Source organism: Apteryx mantelli, chromosome 2 (assembly GCF_036417845.1).
Source record: "Apteryx mantelli isolate bAptMan1 chromosome 2, bAptMan1.hap1, whole genome shotgun sequence".
Classification (NCBI taxonomy): domain Eukaryota; kingdom Metazoa; phylum Chordata; class Aves; order Apterygiformes; family Apterygidae; genus Apteryx; species Apteryx mantelli.
This window is the reverse complement of record NC_089979.1, coordinates 3,115,454-3,142,156: the sequence shown is the minus strand read 5'-3', so window position 1 is coordinate 3,142,156 and position 26,703 is coordinate 3,115,454.

The following is a 26,703-nucleotide window of genomic DNA, read 5'->3' as shown; positions in this document are numbered from 1 at the left end:
CAGCAGTTTGCTGATGTAGATGGATCATGTCCTGGTGCCCGGGGACATTCCCAGACAGTTAAATTACCGGTAGAAAGTCATCCAAAAAAGCCATCCCAATCTAATGTTAATCTCTATGGCTCCAGGAAACAGGAAAGGATTTCCCTCAAGCACATGTCGTTTCCTGACAGTTAAATCACCATCTTCCTCTTGCATTTTGAGAGCTCTTTTTACAGGGTAAAAAAAAGAGGACATATCATCTGAAGCTACCAAAGAAAAGTTCCGTCACTAATTTCATATTTAAACTGCTCACACACGTTAAGAAAAACAGAATGTGGAAGTTGCATTGGTCAAGCTGAATAAAAAGCAAAAGTCTCTTTAGCATAAGGGTATCCCACTGTGCTACTGGCCTTGGCTCATGCTAATAAGTGTTATCACACCGTTCAGCCACTTTTGACCCTCCAGCCCAGGTAGTAGTTAACTACATGGATGAAAATCCAGATGAAGACTTGAACTTATGCTCTAAATGCCCTTTCCCTGTATTTTTTTTAGAGAAAGTTAGAAAATCTAGTATGGGTTTCTTTAGGATATGTTTTCCTTCTAGAGAACGCAGATAAGATGACATCGGTTAGACACAGAATATCCTTGTGGAGCGCATGTTTTCATTATTATAAATAACATTGTCACTGTGCTTTTACACTAATTGAAGATCTTAAATAATATAATCAGATCGATTCTGTCTAGTAAGTGTATAGCTTTTTCAGCTACTGATAACCCTTTTATTTCCCATCACAATTATTTGTTACATGGATATCAGCTTTAGCCGGGGTGCAATTACACATTTATACCAGATTTGATGCATTACACAGTAAACTGGAGCTTGCCTAGCTTTCACTCCCTTGCGCATACTTCGCTTATCTATGGATGTCTTGAGCCAGGAAGAAGCTGTCCAAATGCAGGTGGCTACCACTGCAACATCAATCTGCTAGAGATATCTCTTTCTTCAGAATGAGGAATTTCCTTCATAATTCGAGATCCAGAAAGGCACAGGATGTGACATTGAGTCCTGACCCACAAGAAGTCACACCTTCCTCTTTTACACTAGAAATAAGAGAATTGTGACCAACATATTCTGTTTTATATACGTTTTTATTGCTCGTTGCTCCTTGGATACATTAACTGTAGTTTTGAACACCTGCAACTAGGAGAACTATCTTTGCTCTGCAACTCCAACAGATAGGCTAAAATATAAATTTATGCATTCACAATTTTTTAATGCAGAGATTAAAGTGTGTACAAGTAAAAAAGGAATGCTATTTACACATCAGAGTTACATACTGAGGCGTGTGTACGAGCATGCATATTTTTAGCAAATTTTATTTTAAATACCTGTTTTATGACAGAATTATAATCAAGAGGCATTTAAATGAAATTTTTTTAGATTACTTCAGTGATCTTTTGTATATGAGAGATTAAAAGCCCACAGATGAAAAGCTATATTACACATGCTCAGAACATGAATGGTGTATGATAACAGTGCATTTGGTTCTATTTTAGTGTGCTAAAGGTAATTTTAGTTGGTGTATGAGCTGGTTTATTGAAAGAGAGAAGGAAAAAAAAGCAAAAATATGAAGCCAAGCCAAACCATTCCACCTACAATATTAATTAGCTGCAATATGAAGAAATTCTATTTTTCTCCTCTTCCAAAATGTATTTGATCACTGATTAAAAAATGGAGACCAAACCACTGTTTCTTAGCTCATTTGAGCCCACGATACCATTACTGTATTAAAGTTTAGATGTTCTGCAATTTTAATGCTCGCATTCCCCATCCTATTTGTGAATCTGATCCAAAACCCACTTTAAAACATTCATCCTTCTTGATTTTTTGATTTTTGTTTTTAGGGAGGAAGAAATAATTACTATTTTTTAAGTATTTGGGTTTGTAGTACTATATCAGGCTACCTTCCTTAACATTGACCATATGAGTAATCCTGCTTAAATCAATTAACTATTCACATGATTAAAATTAACCTCTGCATAAGTGTTTATTGATGAGGGAACCTCAGAAGAATTTTACTGTAGGTCGAGAGGCAAATGATTTAAACACAGCAAGCCCTAAGTGGTAGAATGAGGAATATTTGGAATGGATACCAATGTAGTGCACCAGCTGAATTTTAGGTGAGATAAAACACATGATCCACTGATGCTTTTATCGAAAAGATTTTGTATTTTTTTTTCTCTTTGCAGGTTTTAAGTACTGAATAATGGAATGTATGCAAAAGCATTAACATTTTAGCAACTAACTAATTAAACAATGGAAGTACACATTACATTCCCTGGGAAACAGTTTATATGTTGGTTTAAAATTACATGAAAAATGTATTGTGTGATACTTGTGTAAAATTCAGATGTCCAAAGAAAACGAGGAGGAGAAAAGGTTGAGATAAAACTATTATTTCTAGAAAGTCTGAAAATAGATGTCATAGATATACGTGCATGTGATCATTATTTAATAAAGTGGTTAAAGAAAAGATTTTGTGCAACTGTGTTATGATACAGCTGTGTTAAGTTTGCTGGTATTAGCTTGGAGCAACGTGGAAAATTTTGTGATGCTGCTTGCAGTATAACCTGAAGCCACATGCGCTTTACAATTGCAACCAGCACAGAAATACCTTTGTAATTTTGTAAGCACAGAGAATTAAACTAGTCATGTCCAACTTAAGAACAAATCTTTGACATTTTGAGAAAGAACTGTATGAAAGTCACAAGTGCCTCAGATTATTCTAGTCTACCTCTCCACCTTCCTCGAAAGCTTAATCATACAAGGAGTTTGGCAATGTCTCTAGGTGGTCTGCAAAGCACTATAGCATATGGCAATGTACACACAGACGAATCCCTCATCAATAAACCCGTTCTACTGCCAGTGGTGCTGGAGACCCCCAAACATCACAGGAGCTGCTGGGAGAGACTCGACCAGAGCTGCATCTGCAATTTAATTTCTCATTTAGATGTTTCTTGACCCTACATTCCTGCTGCTACAAGGAGTCTGTGAGAAGCTGCTGTTGGAGAGCAGTGTTTAAGGAGGCCGTACAGAGGACAGCATCCTCAGCACTCTCCTAGAGGAGCACTCAACTGCAAGGGTAGCACCCAGAGAGTGCCTGCCAAGGGGAGACTGATGAGGAACAGGTGGGTACAAGGCATCACAGACAGACTGGTCCCTTCCTGCAAATCCCCTAAGACGTGATTGTGTTTAGGGATGAAAGACACTCTCAGTTAGGAAGAGATGGGGAAAGGTAATTAGATGGACTGACTATCCCTTGTTTTAAGGGGTCATTGCTTCCTTCTCTGAGACCTCCCTAAAGATGACCAGCTCTCCTTTACTTTAAATAATAGCTCTATTTCAGTCATGTCTTCTACTTCACTAAAAAAGCAGCTTAATCATCAAGCAAACTTTTGCAGAACAAAACTAAGCAGAGTTGCTGTTTGCTCAAGGCAAAGTCTGCCTTGAGAAACCTTTAACGAAAGTGAGCCCAAACCTCTACAAATTATTTTAAGGAAAGTCCTCAGCAGTACTAAATTACACTCTGGAAATAAAAATAATGGACCTTGCCTGTCAAAATGTGATATTACCCCATAAATCTGCTTTTGCACTTTTTGCTCAAGTAAAGAAATGGCATGCAAGGAAGCAGACCTGTGAAAGGCTCATTAACAGCTCCGTAGACAGCAGATGCTCACCAGAGATGCAGACCAATATGTCTTGTTACAAAAATGCAAGCAGTTATTCATTGGGTAAAGCCTTGAGAAGTGGCAAGTGAGATCTTTCTGATGGGTCCTAAACATTTGTGGGTAGGAGCTTCATCTCAAGTCCCTAGAAGCATTCTTCCAGGCTCAGTAGCTTCTGAGTCTGACTGCAGCAAATACTGGCGTTGCAAGAATATCCAGGGAGACCGGTGGTAGGACGTTTAAACTCCAAAGAGAAGTGGCCTCAGAAGAGCACTGAGATGGACAACCTGAGAAAAGCAGGTCTGAAAATACATCTCCTAACTCCGACTGTGCAATGGAATCATAACTGTCTTCATCAAAGGCACTTTGCCTTCCCTAAATCACTTTGTTTGAGATCAAGTAAAATATCTGTGTAATAAAATGACAATAATTTACTAATCTGAATAGCCCTTAACAACAAAGACTCTATATTTCTTTATAAGTTTTAAGGAGATTGACTTCAGTTCAAAAGTCTGAAAGCTGATTCTAGAATATCTCTGGTCTACCTAGTGGAACCACAGCTAGGACTGTGCTGTATAATCAGTTTTTCATTGTCTGCTGATGATTTTGTCTTTTATCTTTATCATGGGGTAGATGCTGAGTGTGCAGGTCATCGCATTAGTGGTCAGGTTGTCCTTAGGTTGCTGTCAGACCCTGAATGCACCAGTAGGTCTTAACTGCTGATCAACAACGATATTGCAGTCCCCCCCCCCAAAAAAATGCTCTAAATAATGAATCCGGTTTTAGAGTTTTGTGGCACCATGCTATTACACTTGATATAGGGGAGTGACCCAATCTGAGGTCATCCCTAAAAGCCGGGAGGTTATTATCAATGAGTACAAATACTCGATAATGGTAATAAAGAAGACAGAGCCAGACTCTCCACAGCGGTGCCCAGTGACAGGACAAGAAGCAGTGAGCACAAAATGAAATACAGGAAGTTCCATTTAAACATTAGAAAGATTTTTTTTTTTTTTCCTCTGAGGGTTTTATACTGGAACAGGTTGCCGAGGGAAGGTCTCCATCCTTGGAGATACTCAAAACCCAGCTGGAAACAGCCTTGAGTAACCTATGCTGCTTGACCATACCCTCCACTACCCTACTTTGAGCAAGAGGTTGGACTAGGTGGTCTCCAGAAGTACCTTCCAACCTCATTGATTCTGTGATTATCACTGAGCAACTAATATATATCAGGCAGACAGTAGAGATTAGCCACATCCAACTAATGAACACCCATATACTCACCTGATCCCCACTGAAGGGTCTAGGAAGTTGGTGGGGCATGGGGGATGTAAGATTTAGGGACATTAGAGAATCCTGTAGGGCAGTGACTTGCCTTTACACGTTGGCTATCATTTCTTGCAGGGTTTGGAGGTCAGTAAGGAGCTAGGGAGGTGTCTTGGGGCAAGATCTTGCACTACTTGAGGGCCAAGCTCCACGGTGCCTGGCTCAGGACTCAAGGAGGTCAGAGCTGTCAGGGAGCTGCAGGGAGGGTGCAGGGCTGCTCCACAAGGGAAGGTGAGACAGGAGCTAGGGGTGACAGCAAGGCAGGCAGAGCCCTCATCAGCAAGGGACCCATCCCCACAGCACCCAAGGAAGGCAAACAAAGCAAGGCCAGTGACAGTAACCAGGCTGAGGTGAGAGTCCAGATCACCAAGCAAGCCCATAGCAATGAGGCAGGTGCAAAGTCAATCAGTCAGGAGCAGCAAGGTGCACAGCTGAACACAGACCTACTGATAACATGGCTTAGGCAAGGACTAAGGTCAAGAGTCTGAGCTTAAATGCAGCTCCTGGAGCAATGGCAGGAAGGTGTGTCATCAGAGGCCCCAGGTGAAGCTGGTCAGGGCAATTAAGACCTATCGGTGTATGCAGGACCTTAACAACACTTGATCCAAGGCTGCCAGTCTGATCATTGTCAACAGCTATATTGGATTATTACTTACATGTGTGGATTTAATTGAATTACACCTGTATATGGACCATGTCTTGACAGTGCCTTAGGTGGTAACACTCCACCAATAAAGCAAGATTTAGCCTATATAAAGAAGAGACTTTACACTCACTGAAGATATACATTTGCATGGTCACCAGTGATAGTGGTTATTGTTATAATTACTGTAGTTGATGCAGAAGGCTTTTCTTAACTGTTCTTGGTTGCCCGTCACATCTAAGGCAGCTTGCAAACAGAGCAACTCCTTAAACAGTTTTAGCATAAGGTCTAAGCACAGAAGGCTTGAAATTTTTTCCCTGATTAAGATGTGAAGAAAATGGCATGCTGGCAGCGACAGAAGCAAGTTGTTTGCCACAGTATTATCTACAGCCATCCATATAGATGGCTAGATTGAAAGAAAATATTAAATAGGGTTGTTCTGCAATATTTACCAATAGTTAAAATAATACATCTTGTATTGAATATTTCTGGTAATGCACTAGCTCCATTTTCAATTGAAAGAAGCATTAAAGACTTGGTTGAAAAGGGCATATTTTTTTTGTGGCCACTGATGCTTCAAACTGTGGAAACGTTTAAATGTTTCTGGCAGATGTTCATTCCTATACAGTTGAAAGAGGAGTGATCCATTGGCTGTTTAATTATTTTCAGTACAATAGTAAAACTGCATTAGAAGTACTTTAAAACGCAAAAAGTGTGCTAAAATCAATCGGCTTGACAATGTGTTGTCATTTGCAGACGACGAAGCTACTACTGACTTTTATGGTATGAGTAATGTTGGTAATGTTGTTGGTCAGTGTCATCTGAAAATATGAAGAAAGCAAAATTTGCAGTGAAAGGTGATATCTTTTCTTAGACAATTTGATATAACTGAGCAAAAAAACCAACAAAAAACTACCAAAAAACTAATAAGCTTTTAGGCACACAAGGTCTTCTTCAAATCTGAAGTAGAATCAGGAGCCTTCCAAGTTCAATAGAGGTTGAGAATCATTTTTCAAAGTTAAACTCACTTATGTTAACCAAGTGGACATTTTGAAAGAAAAAGTGCAAAGTATCTGTGGAGTCAGAGAGCTGTTGGTAGTGGGAGAGGTGATAAGGTGGTTAGCATCTCCTGGACGCAAAGAGAAAATGTTAATTATTGCCTTTGAAATACTGAATGCCAAGATCTGGATAATTCCTAAAAAGCGGAACTTGTTAAGGTATGGACAATGTATATGATATCTCTACTGAATGTTGAATGTCATTGTCTAGTACAGTTATGAAATTCAGATTTCAGATCTTCTTTTGAAAGTGTTATCTGGACCGCTATTAAGGATCAGGGCATAAAAATCAAAGGTTGAGTGGTTGTTTCATGAAAAATTTCCCCTCACTGGTAATTGTGGGTTATCTGCTATCAATTCTGTGTACAAGCTATGCTAGTGATGATACACATTTTCACTATTCATTTTCCATATTGGCATATGATGACACTGGATAAAATATATATGCAGTTCAATAGGCAATAATTACCTGGTTTTTTTTCTCTTCCATAGGGTCTAATGAATTTATCATCTTCCTAACATTGTCATGTGTTCCACAGACCCCGAAGAGCTTTTCTTTTCTTTTAAATTGTCTACTTCTTTAATACAATCATATTAAACTGGAATTGATTATTCTCGACTAGTAGTTAGTTTTCAAGGCTGTTGGTCCAATTTCAAACTTGAATTGCCAGAAAAGTTCACAGAATCTCAGAAATGTTGCTTGGAAGACACCTCTCTAGTCCATCTAGTACAGCCTCCCACCTGAATCGGGACTGTTGTCAACACTAAATCAAGTCAGTCATGGCTTTTTCTAGTCAAGTCTTTAAACCTCCATGACCTCTCTAGTGACCTGTGCCAGGGATGCACTACTTTCCCAGTGAATATTTTTCTCTTAATGTTTGACATGAACTTTGCAAGCTGCAATTTGTGGACATTGTCTCTGCTTATATTGTCTAGCACTGCCAAGAAGAGTTTGGCCCAGTTGTCTATATAACTAGTTTATAAAAATATAGGCAGCTTTTAGGTTGCCCCTGAGCCACTTCTTCATCAGACTGAAAAATCCCTGCTCTCTCAATATCTTTTCATAGGACCTGTGCTGTAGGCACCTATCATAATAGCTATTTGCTGGAAACCCCTCCAGTTTCTCCACATCACTCTTGAATGGGGAGCCAGAAACCACTTGCAATATTCCAGATGCAGTCTTACCAATGCCAAATAGAGAGGGATAAAAATTCCCCTCAATCATGCTGAACAGATTCCTCTTAATTTAGTGTAGGACATGGTTTGACTTACTTTCGATGAGAGTGCACTGCTGCCTTGTGTCCACCCTAACTCCCAGGTCTTTTTTAGCAGGGCTGAACTCAACCGATCGGGTCCATGCCTGTACTGATTCATGGGATGATTTTGTCCTAGATGCAGAACTTCACAAATTTCCATACTGAACCAGGTGATGTTGGTCCAGTCTACAAGTTTATTGCTTTGGATTGCTGCTCTGCCGTTCAGCATGTCAATCACTCCTCTTAGGTTAGTGTCACCCTCAAATTTGCTGAGGGTGCATTTTGTCATCATCCAGGTCACTGAGGAAGATGGTGAAAAATATCAAGCCCTTTATCAACCTCTGGGTATTCTTCTGGTTACCAGCTGCAAGACAGACACTCAGCCATTGATCACTGTCCTTTGAGTGAGGTGGTCCAGCCAGTTTTCAACCTACCTAACAGTCTGTCCATCCAGCCGACAGTTCCTTGGCTTCCAAATGAAAACGTAGTGGGAAGTGATATCAAAAGTCATATTAAAGTCAAGGCATGATCTTCTCTTGTCCATCCAGGCAGTCATTTTGTTGCAGAAGGCAATCAGGTTGCTCAGTCACAACTTGCCCTTCCTGTTGGATTCCATAATCTTTTCAGAGATGGAGATGACAACATTTCTTCATGTTCTCCTCATTACCCTTTCTTAAAAAAAAAAAAAAAAAAAAAAAGGGGATGTGCATAGTGTTAGCATTTCTCCAGTCATCAGGGACCTCCCATGATCACCATAATTTTTCAAAGATGATAGACAGAGGCCTCACAATCACATCAGGAAGGCCTTGGATGCTGTATAATAGTTCTTAATGACCTTTCCTAATCCTCCAAAAGGAGCTTTCAGATTTACAGGAGATATTTCACTGAGTGAATCTTGAATCCAGGAATGTTTAGACATGTCCACAAAAGATGGTTTTCTTTGTGCCATGGATTACAAAACATTTTACTGTGTTTTCATACTGTAAAAAACCCTTCTTTTGCATTTTAGCAGAAGATTGCTCAATTGCAATTTCTAAGTTCTTTAAAGAAAACAAAAATGGGGATGACAGTCACTTACGTGTTAACGTGTTTTTTGAAATGTGTTTAAAGTCTAGCTGTTTTTTATGATTCAGCCTTAAGCTTAGAATAATCTGATTTTCTTGCACTGAAGTTTAGACATAAAAGAGTGACTGCAAGACAAGTTATAACAAATAATTGATGAAAAAATGGTCATAAATTTATCCTTTATCTAAAAAGGTGAGATAGGAAAGCAGAAAAAATGAAAAAGAATTTTATTCAGCAATGTAAACTACTTTTGAAATACCTGACCTGACATTTGATTTCATGGAACAAAATGTTCTTAATCTACCTTCTTTAAAAAAAAGTTAACTTTTGGGGGATGTCATAAACATTATGAAAGAATTGGGATCAGCAAGCATATGAATATGGATTTTTGTGAGAGGATGGGGTAAACTGAAAGATTCAGTAGACTGTGTGCACATCCCTCAAGAATCTTGTATTCAGAAATGATCAGATTTTTTTCTGAAAATCCCTTTTTTGTCCATTTTTAAAGCTTGTGGAATTTGTGTTATTCATTGTTAGTCATTCTTATTTCCAAAGCAGCCGTAAAAATAATGTTTTCTTCGTGTAAACAAACAAGTTCCAGAAGCTGATAAATATCGATTCTGTTAAGGTTGAACTTCAAATCAAGGTTAAATTCTTTATATCTGTAAATATAAAAAAGTTATAATAGATTAAAAAATGGGCATTTTATGAAATACCATACAACAGGCAAAGACCTTTTTAAAATTATAAAAGTGAAGTTCATAATAATTTGGTGTTATATTTGAAGGCAACAGAAATGTTCACTTGAGAGAAAAAGGCATCATATGTTAACAGAAACAGTATTTCCCTAAAATATCTCTTACAATAAAGTATTGTCCTTTATTCTGTAGGCTTTGCTTGGAGCATTGATTAGTTCACATAATTACAGAAAAGCTTTGCTAAAATCATTAATCAAAACAGGCTCCATAGAAGCTGTGACCAATAGATGAGCTGTCTACACAAGAATGTGCTAATGAGCAAGAGCGGATGGTACATGATGAACAGTCCTGTAAAATAAAACAGATGGAGAAAAAGGCAATAAAGGAGATATATTTATTGGCCATTGTGTGTCCCAGTGCCCTGGAATAATAATGGAACGGGAACTTCCAGAGCAGGGTAAAAGTGTAATCTAATATATGTTTGACTACTGCCTAAAAGGAGAATTGGAAATTATGTAAGTTCTGTATTGGCCTAGAGGGACCTGTATGCTGTTGTGCCTATATCTTGTCGTGCATTTTAGGACCTTGTCTGTTAAATCACGAGTATTAGAGCCGCTCCTTGTAGACAATAAGCTCGAATGAGCCTTTGCCACCGAACCGAGCATGGCCATTATTCACAAAATGAGAATGGAGTCCGTGAACACCAGGCTTGGCAACCCCATGGCGAGGGACTGCTGGGCTTACAGGACAGACACAGGGCAGGAAGCAATTTCTAACCAGGAAAGGGAGCTAGCTGCCCAGACATGAAGTGAAAATAATTTTGTCATAGACCAACTTCTTAAGATCTTGCTGAGTCTTAGGAAGCGTTAATAAAATGTACCTACCAGTACTTCCCATATATTTGTCTATAACTCATGGCTTATCTTGAACAAACACAACAAAACTGCTGTTCAGCAGCAGTGAGGTTTAGACACATCAACAACATGAGCGAACATTTACTGCGGAGCCATCCGCTCTTCCAGTACCTTCCCAGACCTCTGATTGCTCTGAGCTATTGCCTCTCCCTGACCGCTCTCCTGCCTGTAGCTTTGACTTATACTGAGCTGTCTGAATGGTTTTCAGACATTTAAGATATGCTTAGTGATTTGGAGCGCCTCCCTTTTTAGGTGTCTGACGTGAGGTATCCTAAATGGATGCAGCTGTAAGAAGGTGGGCTCTCAGAAACTATATTCCAAACTACCTCAGCCCCAATGCAGATCTGCTTGATCTTTTCCAGTCTTGGCTAATCTGAATAGATACATATATATGCATTTCAAAGAGAAGAAACTCAACTGTTTTGCGGGATACTAAGATGACTGTAATAGCTCTGGAAAAACAGTAACTCCTGAACATCTTTTTTACTGCTTGATATTTTCCAGGCACTTTTCTAGAATCCAGGACTCCATACACAAGCATTAAAGCAGTGACAGAAAATGGAAAGATGGTCCTTGTCTTCAGGAATTTCTAATCTAGATGCAGGAAAACAGATTGTAGAGAGCTAGGTCAAACACAGGGCAGGAAAACAAGGTAGCAGTGACTTGGCAGTGATTAGAGTAGTAAGTGGTGCTCACATATAACACGTCCAAAGCGGAAATTTAAACAACCTTAATAAAAATTATCATTGCCAAACTGTCTGTGGTAAATATCATTGTCTCCTCTTTTTCTTCTCCAAGATTTGTTACTGTCCCCTGGAGTCAATTTTTATCTTCTTCCTCCTTCTTCCTCACCTTCTGCTCCCCAAATGATGACACCTTGTCTCTGTTATTTTTTTTTTTTAATATATATAATGGTGGAATAAATGCCTCTGAAATCCAATATTTTCTCTTGTTGATGTAACTGCTTTCATTAACAATACTTCTGTTTGTTAGGAGTAGCTGATTTATGTTATTATATTTGCCAGAAATATATCTGGAAGAAAGGTAGACTGTGAGAAATAGACTTTATCATGCCACGCATGCATGACTTTCAAACTGATTTTACTGGAAGCTACATTATGGGGACAAAGCCGATGCTCCAGCATTCTTCTGAACTTCCAAGACACAGTGAATCTTGACAATCCTCCAGGAGAAACTCCTCAGCTAACACTGTTTCCATTGAAATTCAAGGAAATTCCTTCCCTTTCTTTTCTACCCTCAAACTTGAGAGTTCACAGAAATGTTAGGTCTTTTGCTTTCAGATGATCTTAACCTTATGAAAGTGGAATTCACCTTGGTTACGAAGACTCAGGCACTCATCATTATCATATAACTACAGAACATTTGTGTTCAAGGAGAACTGAGCAGACTAAAGAAATGAACCGTGGTCTCATCAGCTGTCCATTTCTGCACATCAGAAACAGTAAATCCCACTGGAAAACGTCTCTCTTGGCTTTAACCCAAAGAGAGAGAGAGAGTAAAGATGCAAGAGAGCTTAGGAGAATCCCACAGAGGGCAGACCCAAGATAAGACATAAGCGCAGAAAACTTTCCATCCAAGGTGAATCTCAACTGGTAACAAGAAGGACTATATCGAGAATAAGAGTGCAGTTCAGACATCCCAACTTACCTCTGTTTGGTCTGTGGAGAATGTTAACAACTGTGTTGTTGGGTCCTGTGTCACTGACAGGTTTTCACCTCCGTGCCTATTTACCTCTTGATGTTGTTGATTTGTTGAAAGTGTTAGCAGTCAGGTAGACCATCCATAAATCACTGTAATGAAAGCAAGGATCTCAGCCTCTACTCACTAGTGACTTGGACTGGACTTAAATAGTTTTTGAGAGAGAAACTTTTGTAAGAGCATGAGAGGGATGGATGAGAGTTGGAAGATGGGAATAGCAGATCCTAGTGCAGGTGGTTGTCCAGATCACAATAGCTGTCAAGAGGAAAAGGTTCCTAGAGACCAGATTCAAGGAATATTTAAAACCAATTGCAGCCTACAGGCTCAATCTTTGCTCTATTTTTCTTCTAATTAGCCATCGTGTAGCCATCATATGTTTCCTTGCAAGCCTGCTTCATTACTGTGTTCATAGCCTACATTCAGATGTCTAAAGGAGACTTGGAATGTATCTGGAGGAGAACCACAGGAAATCAGAGACCCTTTGAGCTGTGGCTACTAAACTGTGGTCTGTGATATAACTGGTGATGTGCAGAGCCGTAGTGAATCATCTACAAATCACGGTGGGCTGCCTGTCTAGCTGAATCCTGCTAAGGCAGATCTCCACCCAGCTACAACCAACACAAGAGCTATCTCCACCTAAAGAAGGGTTGCATCTACGCTGGTGAATTAAATTTGCTTGTGACATGACTAAGGACTGAGGAACTGACACTGGCTTGGAAGAGCCCATGTCCACCGTATTGAACTCTGACCCTCCAAACTGAGTAGACATCTTTCAACTGCGGGATGGGTCCCTGGCTTGTGTTAACCCCTGAATCTATGCAATAGGAAACAGATTCAGTTCTTACACTCGAGAAAATGAGAGAGCGTAGTCCTGCCTCTGAGCCTCTCCTCGGCTTTTTGAGGTTGAGGTTACCTCCAGGCTGTGTTTTTTACATAGTTTTACTTCCATAACATAGTTGGTTAGTTTTTTGGAGGAAGACTCTTGGTCCTCTGTACTCAAAAGAATGCTCTAAGACCTGGACTGTACAGTCATATATCTCTCTTGCCGTCTGTCAATATTTATGTGTCCCATATTAGAAAAAAAATGGCACACATGGCATTAGAGCCTCATGGGTAGAGCACAGCAAGAGGGAAAAGCTTTGATTCAAAGGTGGTGAGAAAAGACCATAACGGCCACCTCCCGAAGCAAATTGCCTCCCCCACTACTGGTAAGCTGCCGAGCGGGAGCCTGACAGTGCCATTATTTTACGATTTACCTTTTATTTTAGCTGAAATTAACCTGGAAATTTGACCCAGATTCATAAAGCTTTTTGGTATGACCAAAAGCGCACTGGGTAGTGTGTAGGGGAAATAAAGAATTAGCAAAAAAGTCAATCAGTGAGTAAATAACCAAGAAAGAAAAGGCTGCCCCCCCCTTATAGTGTCTGCAGCATCCTGCGCAATGACACCTCTGTCTCAGTTCGAACCTCTAGAGATATTAATGTTGTGCTAATAATAACCAGCTCCGTATCTCTCCTGCTCTGTGTATTCTACGTATGCGTAAGATATTCATTGCTAATTTGTCTGCAGGAAGGACTGAAATCCTCTCTGAAGATTTAAATGTCTTACAAGTTTTATTTTTATATTGGAGTTGCCGAAGGTGAGCCCAGTTTCACCACCCACGCGTGCACTTAAAAAAAAAGCTTCTAATTTGCTAGGAGAAAGTCCTCAAATCCCCACCCACAGGAGAATGGTATTTTAAATTTTCCCAGAAGAGTTGATTATGGCAAGACCCTTAAATTACCACCTACATCCATACACCCACGTGCATGTGCACTTGGGCTTCTGTAACATGGAGCCCCGGGAAATTGACTTTTCTAGAGAGCTGGATGGAGGCTTCTATACATTTACTGACAGCGCAGAGGTGAGAAAAAGAAGTCTGTTTGCAAGCTCTGCATTGCAGCTATAGTTACAGGAGAGTTTTCACCCCTAGAAAAGTATGTTTCTTAACAGGCTGGAGCTCTTCTTTAAACTCGCACACCTGTAACTGCTTTTTTTCTTTGGATTCAGCCCTGAAATTAGGCTAATTTTCTGTGCTGCTGCTGCCTCATGCCATTATGATGTTTCAGTTTGAATAAATGTTATGCTTATCCTTTAAAAAAACAGAACAGAGAATCACATGTCCCTCACTCCCAACATCATCTGGAACAGAGTACCTGCAAATATGCACACTGCAGATTTCAAGATAGCAGATCCAGCATGGGGTGAGAAGCATTGGCATTCAGAATAATATTCTGTCCATTTTTAGACCATTTCATCTGGGGTGATTTTAGCAGGTGAAGGGCCCCGTGAAAGTGGCACCATCCTTCTTTCACAGGCAGGGGAACAGAGGCACTGGAGGGTTGAATGCCCTGACTGATTAATGCTCACTAGCTCTTGCCATGACAGATTTAAGAAGAGATGCTAAATCTCCCAATTAGTAGTTTCCTGTCTTAACTACTCAAAAGTAGTTCTGCACATTTTATCTTCTTCCGTCTCTCTAGGATGCTCCTGCAGCCCTCTCTCTACTGAGGTCTAATCTGCTCCCAGAATATAATCTCTGCACTTTTTGCCAAGCAGGGAAGCCCTTAGGTTGTGTTTTCGTTTTGGCCCCAGGTACCTGTTGTGCCCCTTGCTGTAGTCATATGACTTTTTGTTCCTAATTAGCTTCTCTGACACACAATAAACTTTGTCCCTAGACCTCCTCTATGACTCTGCTTATGTAGCTGAGAACCTGGCTAGAAAGGCCCACAGTCTGAATGCAAATTAAGTCATTAGCATCCCAGCTGAGGTTTTTAATATGCAAAAAGCCAGGGCATCAAAGATGTTCAGCTTCCTTGCAGCCGTAGTGCATTTCATGTTGGCATTTAGAAACTCATGCCCGGATACAAGGGCATCATACTCAAAAAGTGTGGATGCAGGTTGAAAGAGAGAGACCTTGGATGCGTCAGGGCTCCTTGCTTTGCTATACAGACACATATGTGAGAAACCTTTTGTTTCATGTATTTCAAGTTAGAAGCCTAAGGCTGATTGCCAAAGTGTAGAAAGGGGTATGAGAACACAATGAAATTATGGCCACTTGGGCCAGGTCTGAATTTGGTCTTCAAGGCTGGGTTCTCAACAGCTGAGCAATGGGTGTTGGAAATGTCACACATTTTCCTGTGTATTTTCCCAATGTTGGGTCTGCAGAAGTGCCCATAATTACAGAAAGCATCCCTTGCTGAAATTCAGCTCCTCTTCTGCACCCCAAGAAGGTCCAGAGTAGCAACCAGGGATGGCTGGAGAGGAGCTCATGCCATTGCTGGGGTAGCTTTGATGGGAAAGTAATAATGCAGGCTCAACTGGTTTTAAGGCTCTACCATCCAATAACGTGAGGCTGTAAAACTAGCACTTGCTTGAAAAGTGCCTTCTTTTGGACATGCCAGAGTCATGCAAGTTCTGCTAGCTTGGGAAGGGGCCCCCAACTCATTTTACAGTCATCTCACCCTGATGCATCCAGAACAGGCTTGAATTGTATGGTTCCATGGGTAGATTGAAGTCCTATCCATCCGTCTCAGTGTAGCTCTTGCTTACTCTTTGGTAGCACTTAACAGCATGGACAGGTCTGGAGGAGGGTGGGGACTATGTCTCAGCATTAGTGGCAAGCTGCCTATCAGAACCAACCTCCCCATGAGTGGAACTAATTGGGCTCCTTCCTATGAGGTTCATCAATGAGTCAAGTGAACTTCTAGGTGGCTGCTAGGAATGAGCAGCACTAGTGCTCCAGAACTTAGGCTTGTGAGCCTTGGAGGAACTCACACTGACATTTCCAAGGCTGGTACCCTTTGAATGCTAAAGGAAGAATTATCCTTCTGGTGTCAAATTCCTTGTTGGAGGGGAGAAACTGGTGGAAAAATAGGTAGAGTTGTTTAAAAGTCAGTGGTTCTGAGTCAGCAGATTGTTGAGCAGCTGCTGAATAACTGTGACCTTTCCTTGTCCTCCCCTTTCCTCCATATAGCTCCTAACTTTACAGAGGTAACATAATATTATCTAACAGCCAGTTTCTCACCTCTGCAGGCTGTGACTGTTACCATAATGAACTGAGGGAACACTTTTTTTTTTTTTTCCCCCCCAGTTGATTTGGAGTAGGACTGACAAGACACCAACACGCACATGATTCAGAAATCTTTGCTGTACTTATTCCTTCTGTGGTCCCCAGTCATATGAAATGGCCTCTGGTCTAGAAGTTGCGTGTCTCTCTCTCTTCTCTTTCACAATACAGAGGGTGGTAATAGAAGCTCAACCTTTCAGTGAAATCAGCAGGTTTGATCTGATTTTAATCAGGCCTGAAGTGGCACAGAACATGGAGGTGAATTTTCTTTTTCCTCTGGATTTTAGCTTGGCTCAACATCAAAAAAAAGCCACACAGAAGTACCCAGGCATATGTCAACGCTCTCAGCTGAGTGCAAGTCTGAGTCCACATTATGAACCAGGAAGCTTCAGCTGAGACATGAGATCTTTCTGGGTGAGAACCCAGGGTTTTTGGTGACTCAGAATATTATGGACCCTTTGAGCCTGAGGTAAAGCCAAGTAATGGAGGACAGAAATAAAAAGGGGATAACTGCATGCACAATGATCTGCTCTCAATTAGCACTTTTTACTTCCTCAGTTTCTTAAACTTGCCTCTAAAGGCCCATTATCAGTTGATCTGAGACTGGGCAAGATACGCTTTGGTCCTGGCCATGATGGCAAATCCTATATCAAGGGACACAGTGTGCATAAACCCAGCCCATAGCTTGATATTCCTTCCAGAATGGCCTGAGCTAGAGTTCCTTAAGGAAGTTTAGCCTCAGTGATTTCCTAATTATTTTCAACAACTCAGAAGAAGTCACTGTTAAGTCAGTGTAAGAGTGTTCACAAAGTCTCTTTCCCTGGTTTTGGCGATTACAATAATTTCAGTATTGCTGGTCCTCCAGAGCTCCTGCCCTTCATTCCCCACTGCAGAAACAATCATCTGAACGTCAGCTTTACGTTTACCGGTTTTGTTTTCACTCAGACTGAGGCTCTTCTTATTTTTCTTCTAGTTTTTGAGTCTCCAAAGTGTACTTTCACCATGCGGAGTAGTGTTAAACTGCAAGTTCAAGTCCAAACTAGTCACCTTCAGCTCCCTGTATGGAGAGAGAACTAAAATCCTTCATCCTAGGAGTGTTTAAGATAAGTGAATGATGAGCGTTTGGAGAACAAGACCTTTGTCCTCTCACTAGGAGATTTTGAGAACAGACTTAGGTGCTTACCAGTAAGAAATCTGCAATTGGGCTTCCAAATGGGTGGGAGTCATCTCACCCTTATCCCCAACCCTGAGATGAAGACTATTAGTACGAGGTGAGTCTCCATCATTTTGCTGAGAGACTCAAGCACTCAGCTCTGGCAGCCTGACATTCACCCTCCACTGCTGACCACGACAGTAGCCAAGATACAACTAGTACCTAATGTGCTCCATCTTCTCCTTCTTCTCCTTAATCCCAGGTGGTGATAAATCTCCCCTCGCCAAGTACCTGGGGGACAGTATCAAAGTTTCAAATCATCTTGCCAAGGTTGGTTGCCCCAGTCTGTGGACTGGGGAACACTGTGGGGACAAATGCAAAGTGTGCCGTTAGGAAGGAATAACTGCACAGATCTAGGGCTGGGAACAACCGGTCAGACATCTGTTCTCAGGAAACATCTGGGGGTTGTAATGAATCACAGGCTGACCCTGAATCAACACATCATGCTGTCACGAAAAAGATAAATGCTGTACTACGCTGTGTAACCTGCAAGCAATGTTCTGCTCGCCCCTGGGAAAGCCTCAGTCAGAGGAGAGTATATAAAGTGGGGCACTCCATTTCAAGAAAGATTTGGCCTACTTCGTGAATATCTAGGTGGGAACCACAAGAACAACCAACAGTCACGGAAAAATTACCTGTAGGGAAAGACTGAAAATATTATCTCCTTCAGAGCAGAGAAGACAGAAAAATGTGGTAGCAGCGTTCAAATTCATAAAGGACTGTTTATCAGAAGAAAAGAAATCCGATCTCCACGTTCATAGTGGATAGGAAAAGACATAATAGGTTTAAACTGCTGCAGGGAAGGCTGCTGTTAGATATGAGGAGAGACTTTCCGATGGTCAGGACTGTGAAACACTGGAATGAATTGCCTGTGACATCTCCGTCATGGGAGGCCTTTAAAAATTAGACAAAGATCTGGCAGCAGTGACCTAAAAATACTGTATCTTGCTTTGGGATAGGAAAATGAACTACGTGGCCTCTTAAGATCTCTCCCAGACCTAAGAATTTGTAATGCAGTCCTAAGCCTCTCCCATAGGTCTGCTAGCTTGGGTAAAAACACCCCGGGTGTCTTCAATGAGTCACACGGCCCTTTACTAGACTGTGGATTGAGACTGGTAATGTCATTTCAGCTAGGTCCGTGAAACACAGCTATCTGAACCTTTTATTTAATGGAGAGATCTTCGTTTCTTTTCTCTGCAGCAGGGTCCAAGATGTATTCAGGCTTTGTTGGGATTTTCAGGATAGAAATCTTGATCGGGGGTGGGAGGGGAGGACGCTTGAATCATTTCATCCTTATTTATGTCTTTAATCGCAGCTGGCAGAAGCCTGGTGACTGTTTTCCCATCCTGGCTCCAGGTTTTTCTTCGTGAGTTAGCTGATCTGTCCCTGGGCTGCCGAAGATTTCGTTGTCACTCACAAGGAGCTTTTGGGGGTGATTAGAGAGAAGAAGGCTCTGCCACAGAGGTGGTGGCAGAGGTTGCCCAGGGCAACGCGGCGTGGGAGGCAGCGCTGATGGATGTGTGGTCACATGAATTCAGCCGTTGACAGAGAGGACAGCGGGACTGGACGCTTGCAAGCAGGCTAGCTGAGCAGACGAAGAATTCAGCCCTGCATTGCACACCTGTGGCACCCACAGAGCTGAAGGACAAAAGCTGCTCCTCTTGCTTTGCTTTGCACCGCAGCCAATGTCTTTGGATTCACCCTCGCTGTGGAAGACCTGAGGGCGAAAGTATTTGTGGGGCAGGACTCGGTGACAAGCTGCTTTTTGTAGTGCGCTTACGATTGCTGCAAGCTTCACGTGGGCAACACGGAGCGATAGATACCTCGGGCAGCTTTCGGCTCGTGCTGTTGTCCATTCAGCTCGCAGCTGCTGAAGAAGGGAGGCATGAGCCGAGACCTTTACATCTCTGTCTCACCACCGAGATGAACCTCTCCCAGGTGTCCTCTCTGGCTATATGAGATGCAAATGTCAGGCCTGTTCATGATAGAAATCAGCAAGAAATGAGTCTGAGACTGCTGGCATCAGCCTGGAAATCTGTGTGCTTTGTGTAACGAATATCACAGGGCCAGCGCCTGATACACTAAAACTGAGTGCAAAAGTGAAAACTAAATGTAGTCTTGCCATTTATCTATCAGATTATCTCTCAGCCTACCACTGTAGTAGACAAACATTTACTACAGCTTGTGAGGAACAGTCAGTAAAAGCTTCTGCAGTCGGTGACAATTCTCTTTCTGAGGCAGAAACCTCTGGCTGGAGAAGATATTTTTTTCTACTTATATTATTTTGGGGGAGTTGCCTGGGGTGTTCTCTGAGAATTGATGTCCAGATGGGAAGATAGTTCACTTTACCCACTCCCTTCAGCTTGGGCTGTTAACTGGGGCTGCTGCACTCCCCTTTCTCTTTGAAGCCTATTCCATCATCTAAGTCTTTAAGTTGTTGCACACATGTGACTATTCTCTTTCAAATCCTTTCTTTAAGTGTCCTCCTCAGTGATAATTAAGCCCTCTGTTCTTCCCGAAGCTTTGAACCGTTGCCTTGCCAGAACATTGCGTTTCAGGCTGGTCAACAGGGTCTCACTGCTGTGAGACTTTTACTGTCCACAGGAGCCCCAGACAGGGTGTGATCTAAACTGTCCCTGCTCCCCAGTGCACCCCGTGAGCACCCATCTGAGCACGTCACAGGCAAGAAGATACCTGTTTCTTAGGAGCCTGCAGATTGCAAAGTGCCCTGTTGCATGCTGCAGTGGGCCTTCTGCAAAGTCTCTCCGCTGACTCCTCTGCCTTGCACTGGCCTTCCGGTGTTACTGTAAGTCACTGAGGGATATATATAGCAAAAGAATCACTGGAGGAGACCTCTCCAGAAGGAAGTTAAGGATTCACTTGTGCTTCCTCATTTAACACACTCCGGAGCTCACCGAAATCCTTCGTGAGGGGCTTGGCTTTGCCTTCTCTTTCAGAGGCAGTGTATCCGCGCCCCTCTCTTGCCTCCAGAGTGAGTGTTTTTGGAGCAGGGACCGTGAGATGCAGCGTGTGCAACGCGTGGTGCTGTGACACCTGACCTGTTCCAAGACTTCCAGGCACTACAGCAATAATCACAAGAACTTGTGTTCAGAGGCACTTTTCCACTGCTTCGAGAACGGGTAGGGAGATGATTTAGACGGAGCAGCCTGACGTTATTGGCTCCGGCTTCTTAACAGCGTGGTGTGGGTTTAAAGCCAAGCCATACCCCATACTGTATTTTAATTAAACTGAACAAACAAACCAATCATGAAGCCATCCAGCAGTGCTCACTTTGGCCTGTGGCTGAGCTAGATCACGCACCATCACGAGGAGGGAGACGAGATAGTCACACAGCTCCTTCTTTCTGAGTATGCGCAGCCAAGAGCTAGCGTATACTTTCTTACAATAAAAAAGTTGTTAGAAAAAAAACAAAGAAAATGCCTTCAGGATTGTTCCCTCTTGCCCCTATTTATTCAAGCTGTCTCCCTCTCTCCGCAAATTTGGCAAACAGAGCCTGGCATCCCAGCTCAGGGGACACCTGTTAAATAAATAGGCTCAGTCTCTAACGGCTGCATTCATGGCACAGTTTCCTGGTTCCCTTAGGCAGCTAATTTTTGTTGATTATCGTACAGTACAGAGGGATTGTTTGTGTTTCTCCGCTCCGTCCAGGCACTGCCGCTGGTAACTGGCAGGTCCACGTGACTGCAGCCTGCTGCCTGCTTGGAATAGAGAATGTTTTTTATTCCGACGTTAAATGTAGATCGCTGTAATTTACGGAGGAGAGGGAAAACAGTGAGGTGGGGTTCCTGCAAAGGTGAAGCAAGCCCTAGCTGGTTTGTTTTGTTGTCTTGTAACAACGCCTCCAAGAGGGACCGGCGGTAAGACCTGAACCAAGGCTTTAGCAGCTGAAAGCAGCAGTCACTGTAGCCCAAGGCAGAGACACGAATGAGTTTACCAGGAGGCAACAAAAGGGCCAGGTGGCCCCCAGTGAAGGGCTACACAGCAGAGGGCATTGGGGACCTTCAGGGATGTATGGAGGAGTTAAACTCCTCAAGACGTGTCTGTGCGCACAAGCAGACCTGCAGGGCCTCATACATCATGCAAGCCAGTCTGCAGAAGCTGTATGAGCATGGTGCTGCCCATCACCTTTTATCTCCTTCCTCTTTGCTGGGCCTTGAACCTCGCATACAGCACTGGGCTGGGCGGTTTTCAGGGGTGAACTCATCCTTCACCAGCTTCAAATATAGGCAGAGAGATCTCCTGCTGGTATTCCCTCCACCACACACTCTGGCCATCCTGCATAACCAGCTCCAAAATGCCAGGTATCTGTCTACCTAGAAGCGTCAGGGTTTTAAAGTATATAAGTAATAGTACATTTGTGCACTGGTGGAGTTTTCTAATTGTAATGGCTTAAAGGCATAAGAAATAGGTATGGTTCCTTTAATTTGACTTCTGCTTTAAGGGCTTGTCTTCACTGCAGTTTCTTGGCTGGGCCTGCAACCAAGCCTAAAACGATTGACTTCACAGTAAAAATGGCTAAGCTTCACATTCAAAATGCTGATTACCACACCTGGGACTGTAGGCTTTAGTGCCCACTAGCTCTTCTTCAGGTCTGAAATTGAAGCAAAAGCTTCCAAAGTAGATACCAGCAAAGGTGAACTTAGGAAGTAGAGTCATGGTGCAGTATGACTTCTTTCTTCTCTGTGTCTTGTAGTCTCCATTTCAAGCTCAGTATCTTCCATACCCAAATGGCAGTACTACTGGGGTATCCAAGATAGTAGCACTGGGGTATCCTTATCCATGCTGTAGGCAAGACATGGATTGTAGGTAGAGGCAATAACCTTTATTAAACTAGGAAGAATATTTAGACAAAGTAGACAAATATGTGCACATATCCGCCTTTTTTCAGACTGGACTGCTCTACTCCGTGAGAGACTTTCTCTCCAGAGGAGGCTGCAATATAGAAAAGGTTGGATTCTCTGAAAATATAATTGAATGAGGGGTGGGATTTCTGCCAAGGATTGAGCTGCGGCAAGAAGCCCATGTATTTCTGTGCGTTTTGGAATCCCGTATGAAGTTGTTGCATTCTGGATGGATCCTCGCTACTGGCTAGAAAGATTCACAGTTTATTTCCGAGCACTGAATAAACTATGTCTATCTATAGATTTGGCTCGAAACTGGAACTCCCTGGAAATTCCACGGAAAATTCCCCCCCCCATTTTCTTTTTTTTTTCCTTTTTATAAATATTTTTTTCTAAAATGGAATGCAACTCAAATCTCCTGTGGAATGGGAACTAGCACGCTCAGTTTAGATGGTGTGAGGGAATTTCCTTTAAATCTTTTTGAAGCATATCTGAAGCTCACTGAAGAGCCTGGAACCCAGTCTGTCAGCTGTGGAAAAGATGGGAGCTGATGATCCTGAAGGAAAGCCAAGAACCATGTAGCAGCAGAATATAGAAAACTTCTGGCGAAATTTAAAATCTTTCCCGTAGGAAAATAATTGATAAACTGGAATGTCAGGTTTCTCTGAGAACATAATTCCATTGGGAAACTCCCAACCAGATCTATTATTTTCTTTAAACCAGTGCACATTAATGGAATATGATGGAATATGAAAGGCTGTGAACTCCCACTCTTTTTTCATAACATGATAGAGTCCAGCTTTCCAGAAGAAACTACAGAAAATTTTCAGCCCTGGCATCCATGGCTGCACCAAACACACAGAGAATGGGGAAGAAAACTCACTTTTTATATCTGTACACGTGTTGAATGGGAGACACTCACCTGACTCCTGCCACGTCACTACCAAACCTCCCTCAAAACAGAAATACACATCTACACCCCTGGCCATGGGTCTGGCTTGCAAATGTTGTTGCAAGGCTAGAGAAAACGTTCGACGTTCAAGTGCCTGTAGTAGTTTCTTTAGCTCACCCAAAAGACTGCCAGGTGCTTTGCTTGCGTTGCATGAATACGGCTGATCCCATTCCCTTTTGCTTTTCAGCTCCTTGATCCCTCCAGCTTTCCAGGTCCTGGCTCACTTTTACAGGTCTGGTCTGAAACTGTTCCAGTTTTTTTTCATCACCCTCTACAACAGAGGACAGCAGCTACCGTTCACTAGGGATCCACGTACCTGGCTGAAGGGGCTTTGCACAAGGCACAGTCCCCTTCCCTGTCTGCAATTCCCATTCTTCTTTGTTAAAATTTCACCTTGCACAGAGAGGAGTTAAAACACATTTTACTGAGCTGAACCCAGCCTGCCTCATCTTTCACAAACTTCAGCGCCAGCTGCCAAGAACTGCAACAGTCACGTATTTTCTTTGTGTTCATAACTGATCAAGAAGGATAACTGCTTAGCACTGGCTGTAAAATAGTTTTAAAATTGCCATTACACTCCGGCTGTCTTGCTTGTTTTACTTGAAATCTATCAGTTGATCCGTTAAGATGTATCTGAGTAGCGGTTAAATTCCCTGTTGTGCTCATATTTGCTGCTCAGACTGAACAGAGAACTCAGGTACTAGGAATTCTTGTGCCCCTTCGCCTTAGAGTTACGCAGAGCTGTCCAATCCTCTTTCACTGTGATTTTGCCTCTTTAATCAATCATTTTAATGGGAAAATGTGGGGTTTTTTTTGTTCACATTGATTTTAATATGCATATCAACAAGTTTAATATACTTTTATCTCCCCTCCTAAAAATATATTCTAACCTGCTTATTTTATTAGTGTCATTTATTTTAATTCTAACAGGGACAATACCACTTACAGGGATTGTGAAATATAATATACTAATTTTATTTACTGGACACCTGGTAAATCAGAAATATAACACTTTCTCCATCATATTGGAAGAATGACACAGCTGCATGACTATTACTTATTAAGTCATCTCTGCATTTTATAATGTGGCATTCATGGTGTATGGTATATGCAGAATAATTTAAGTAGCAGTAAACACTAGCAAGCATCCTTTTGTTGAAATGCAACATAGTTTGACTTCCTCTGCTGATGAAGGAGAATGAGTTTTCCTTGGGAAAGTTACCACCTAGGAACAGAAACATTAGATGATTACTAGCCATTTCCATTATTCAACGGGGTTGTGTCCCCCTTTGCTTCATCTCCTATGAATCAAGATTCACCCACTAAAAAGTGACATAATTTCTTCACTGAAGCGAGACTGAGATCAGAAATCAGGCTGTGCTGTTTATGCACGTCGATGAGGGAAGACAGAGAAAGAGGAGAGACATGAAATATAGCTTAAAAGTATTGACTAAACTCTGGTTCACATCCAGATTTAGACTCCGTTCCTAGCTATGCTCAGGCTCATCACCACCTCACAGATGGGGAAGTTTTTGGAAGCCACTAATTTAAGTGCATAGTTATTTTAAGTATGTGGCAATCTCTTTGATGTTTTCTGGACCTGTTCAGGTAAGAAAAGTTACTCAAGAACTTGCTGACTCAGGCTCTGATGTCGCTGCAAGTTTTTTGAGCCTTGTTGAAAAGCCATGGCTTCTCCACAGCCCACAGATGTTTTTAGGAGTTTTTTCATCAGACCTTTCTTCCATTTCACTGCAGAGGTGGATGTAGCACTCCAAATATGTGCTATATATCTCCTTAATACTTTTTGAAGCTTCACTGGATCCTGGAAGAAGCTCCATTGCAGTATATGTATCACTCTATCTCACCCAGCAGCTGCTTGCCTCCACATGGGTGACTCAAGAAGCTGCAAAATAACTAGCCTGAGATTTTTTTTTTCCTTCCAAATTTTCAGATTATAGCTTACTTTTAGCCTTTGCTTCCCCTCTAAAGGATGGCTGTTTTAGATGTAATTACTGCTCTGTGTCATTCAAATGTGCCCCATAAGTAGAGAGGGTCCTGCCCTGCCTTTGGAAACGCTTCCGAATAGATGGGAGAAGGATCAGGTGTCATGGGACTGTGTGTGTGAGTGAAGGAATGAGTTTTGTTCTGAGCCTGGAAAAGCTGATCATGAGGGGAGGAGAAGGCATGATGAAACTCATGAAAAATAAATTGTTTTTGAGAATTTGTGGCATGCAGCAACACTGAGAAATTGGGATATTACATCTAAACTGCTCTTGTTACTGGTCTAACTATCATGAGCATGACTAGAAAACAAAGTGAAAAGAAGAAGTATTTCCTCCACCTATTCTAATTTCTCCCATCACTAAAATGTCTCAACAGGGAGGCTGATGGGCACAAGAGGCAGACTGGAGACTACCTAATCTTTGATGCTCTTTCTGCTCTTTCCACATCTCAGACTCGGTAAGCCGTTTCCCTCTGCCAGTTACCCTTCTCCCTGAGACATATCTGGCCTACCAATTATTGTAGTCTTTCCCTGGCCTGTACTCCTACACAGCCAAAATCTGTAAAAGAACTGGCAATTTTAAGTGCCCATCTTTGGACTGTCTTTCCAAAGATATCAGGGGGAGCATTGCACAGCAATTCAACAACCCCATAATGATGTTCTTGAAAACCTGGAGCCTATTTTAACTATGGCATTTCCTGCAGTGCAGACAAACTGCCCAGAAGAAAGGAACTAGTACCCAACTCGCTTCTGGAGTGCTGTGGATACCTTCCTAAACATGCTAATTACAGAGGTGAGATGCAGCTCTTGTAAGCTCTTCCTCAGCCTCTTCCTTCTTTCAGCCCTCCCCTTCCTCGGCCTTTCACCAAAAGGTGTCTTTTAAATCAAGGAGTGTGTCTAAGCTATGAAGCAGCTGCACTGTTCACAGTATGGCCCACAGTCCTGGTCATCTCGCTGACCACACCGGAGGGGGTAACTGGAGTAAACTGTCCTGCTTCCACACCTGGGTTTGCATCCAAAGGTAACCAGAGGTTATGAAGATGGTTTGGTCACATGGAGTCAGACCTGAAACCCATGCTACCAGTTCTGAGTGTTTAGATCTCGCAGGTGAAATCCAACAGTTGCCAATTTCTGGTCTTATTTAGGATTTTCTGTTAACTAAAACTGTCAGCAGTCTTCCAG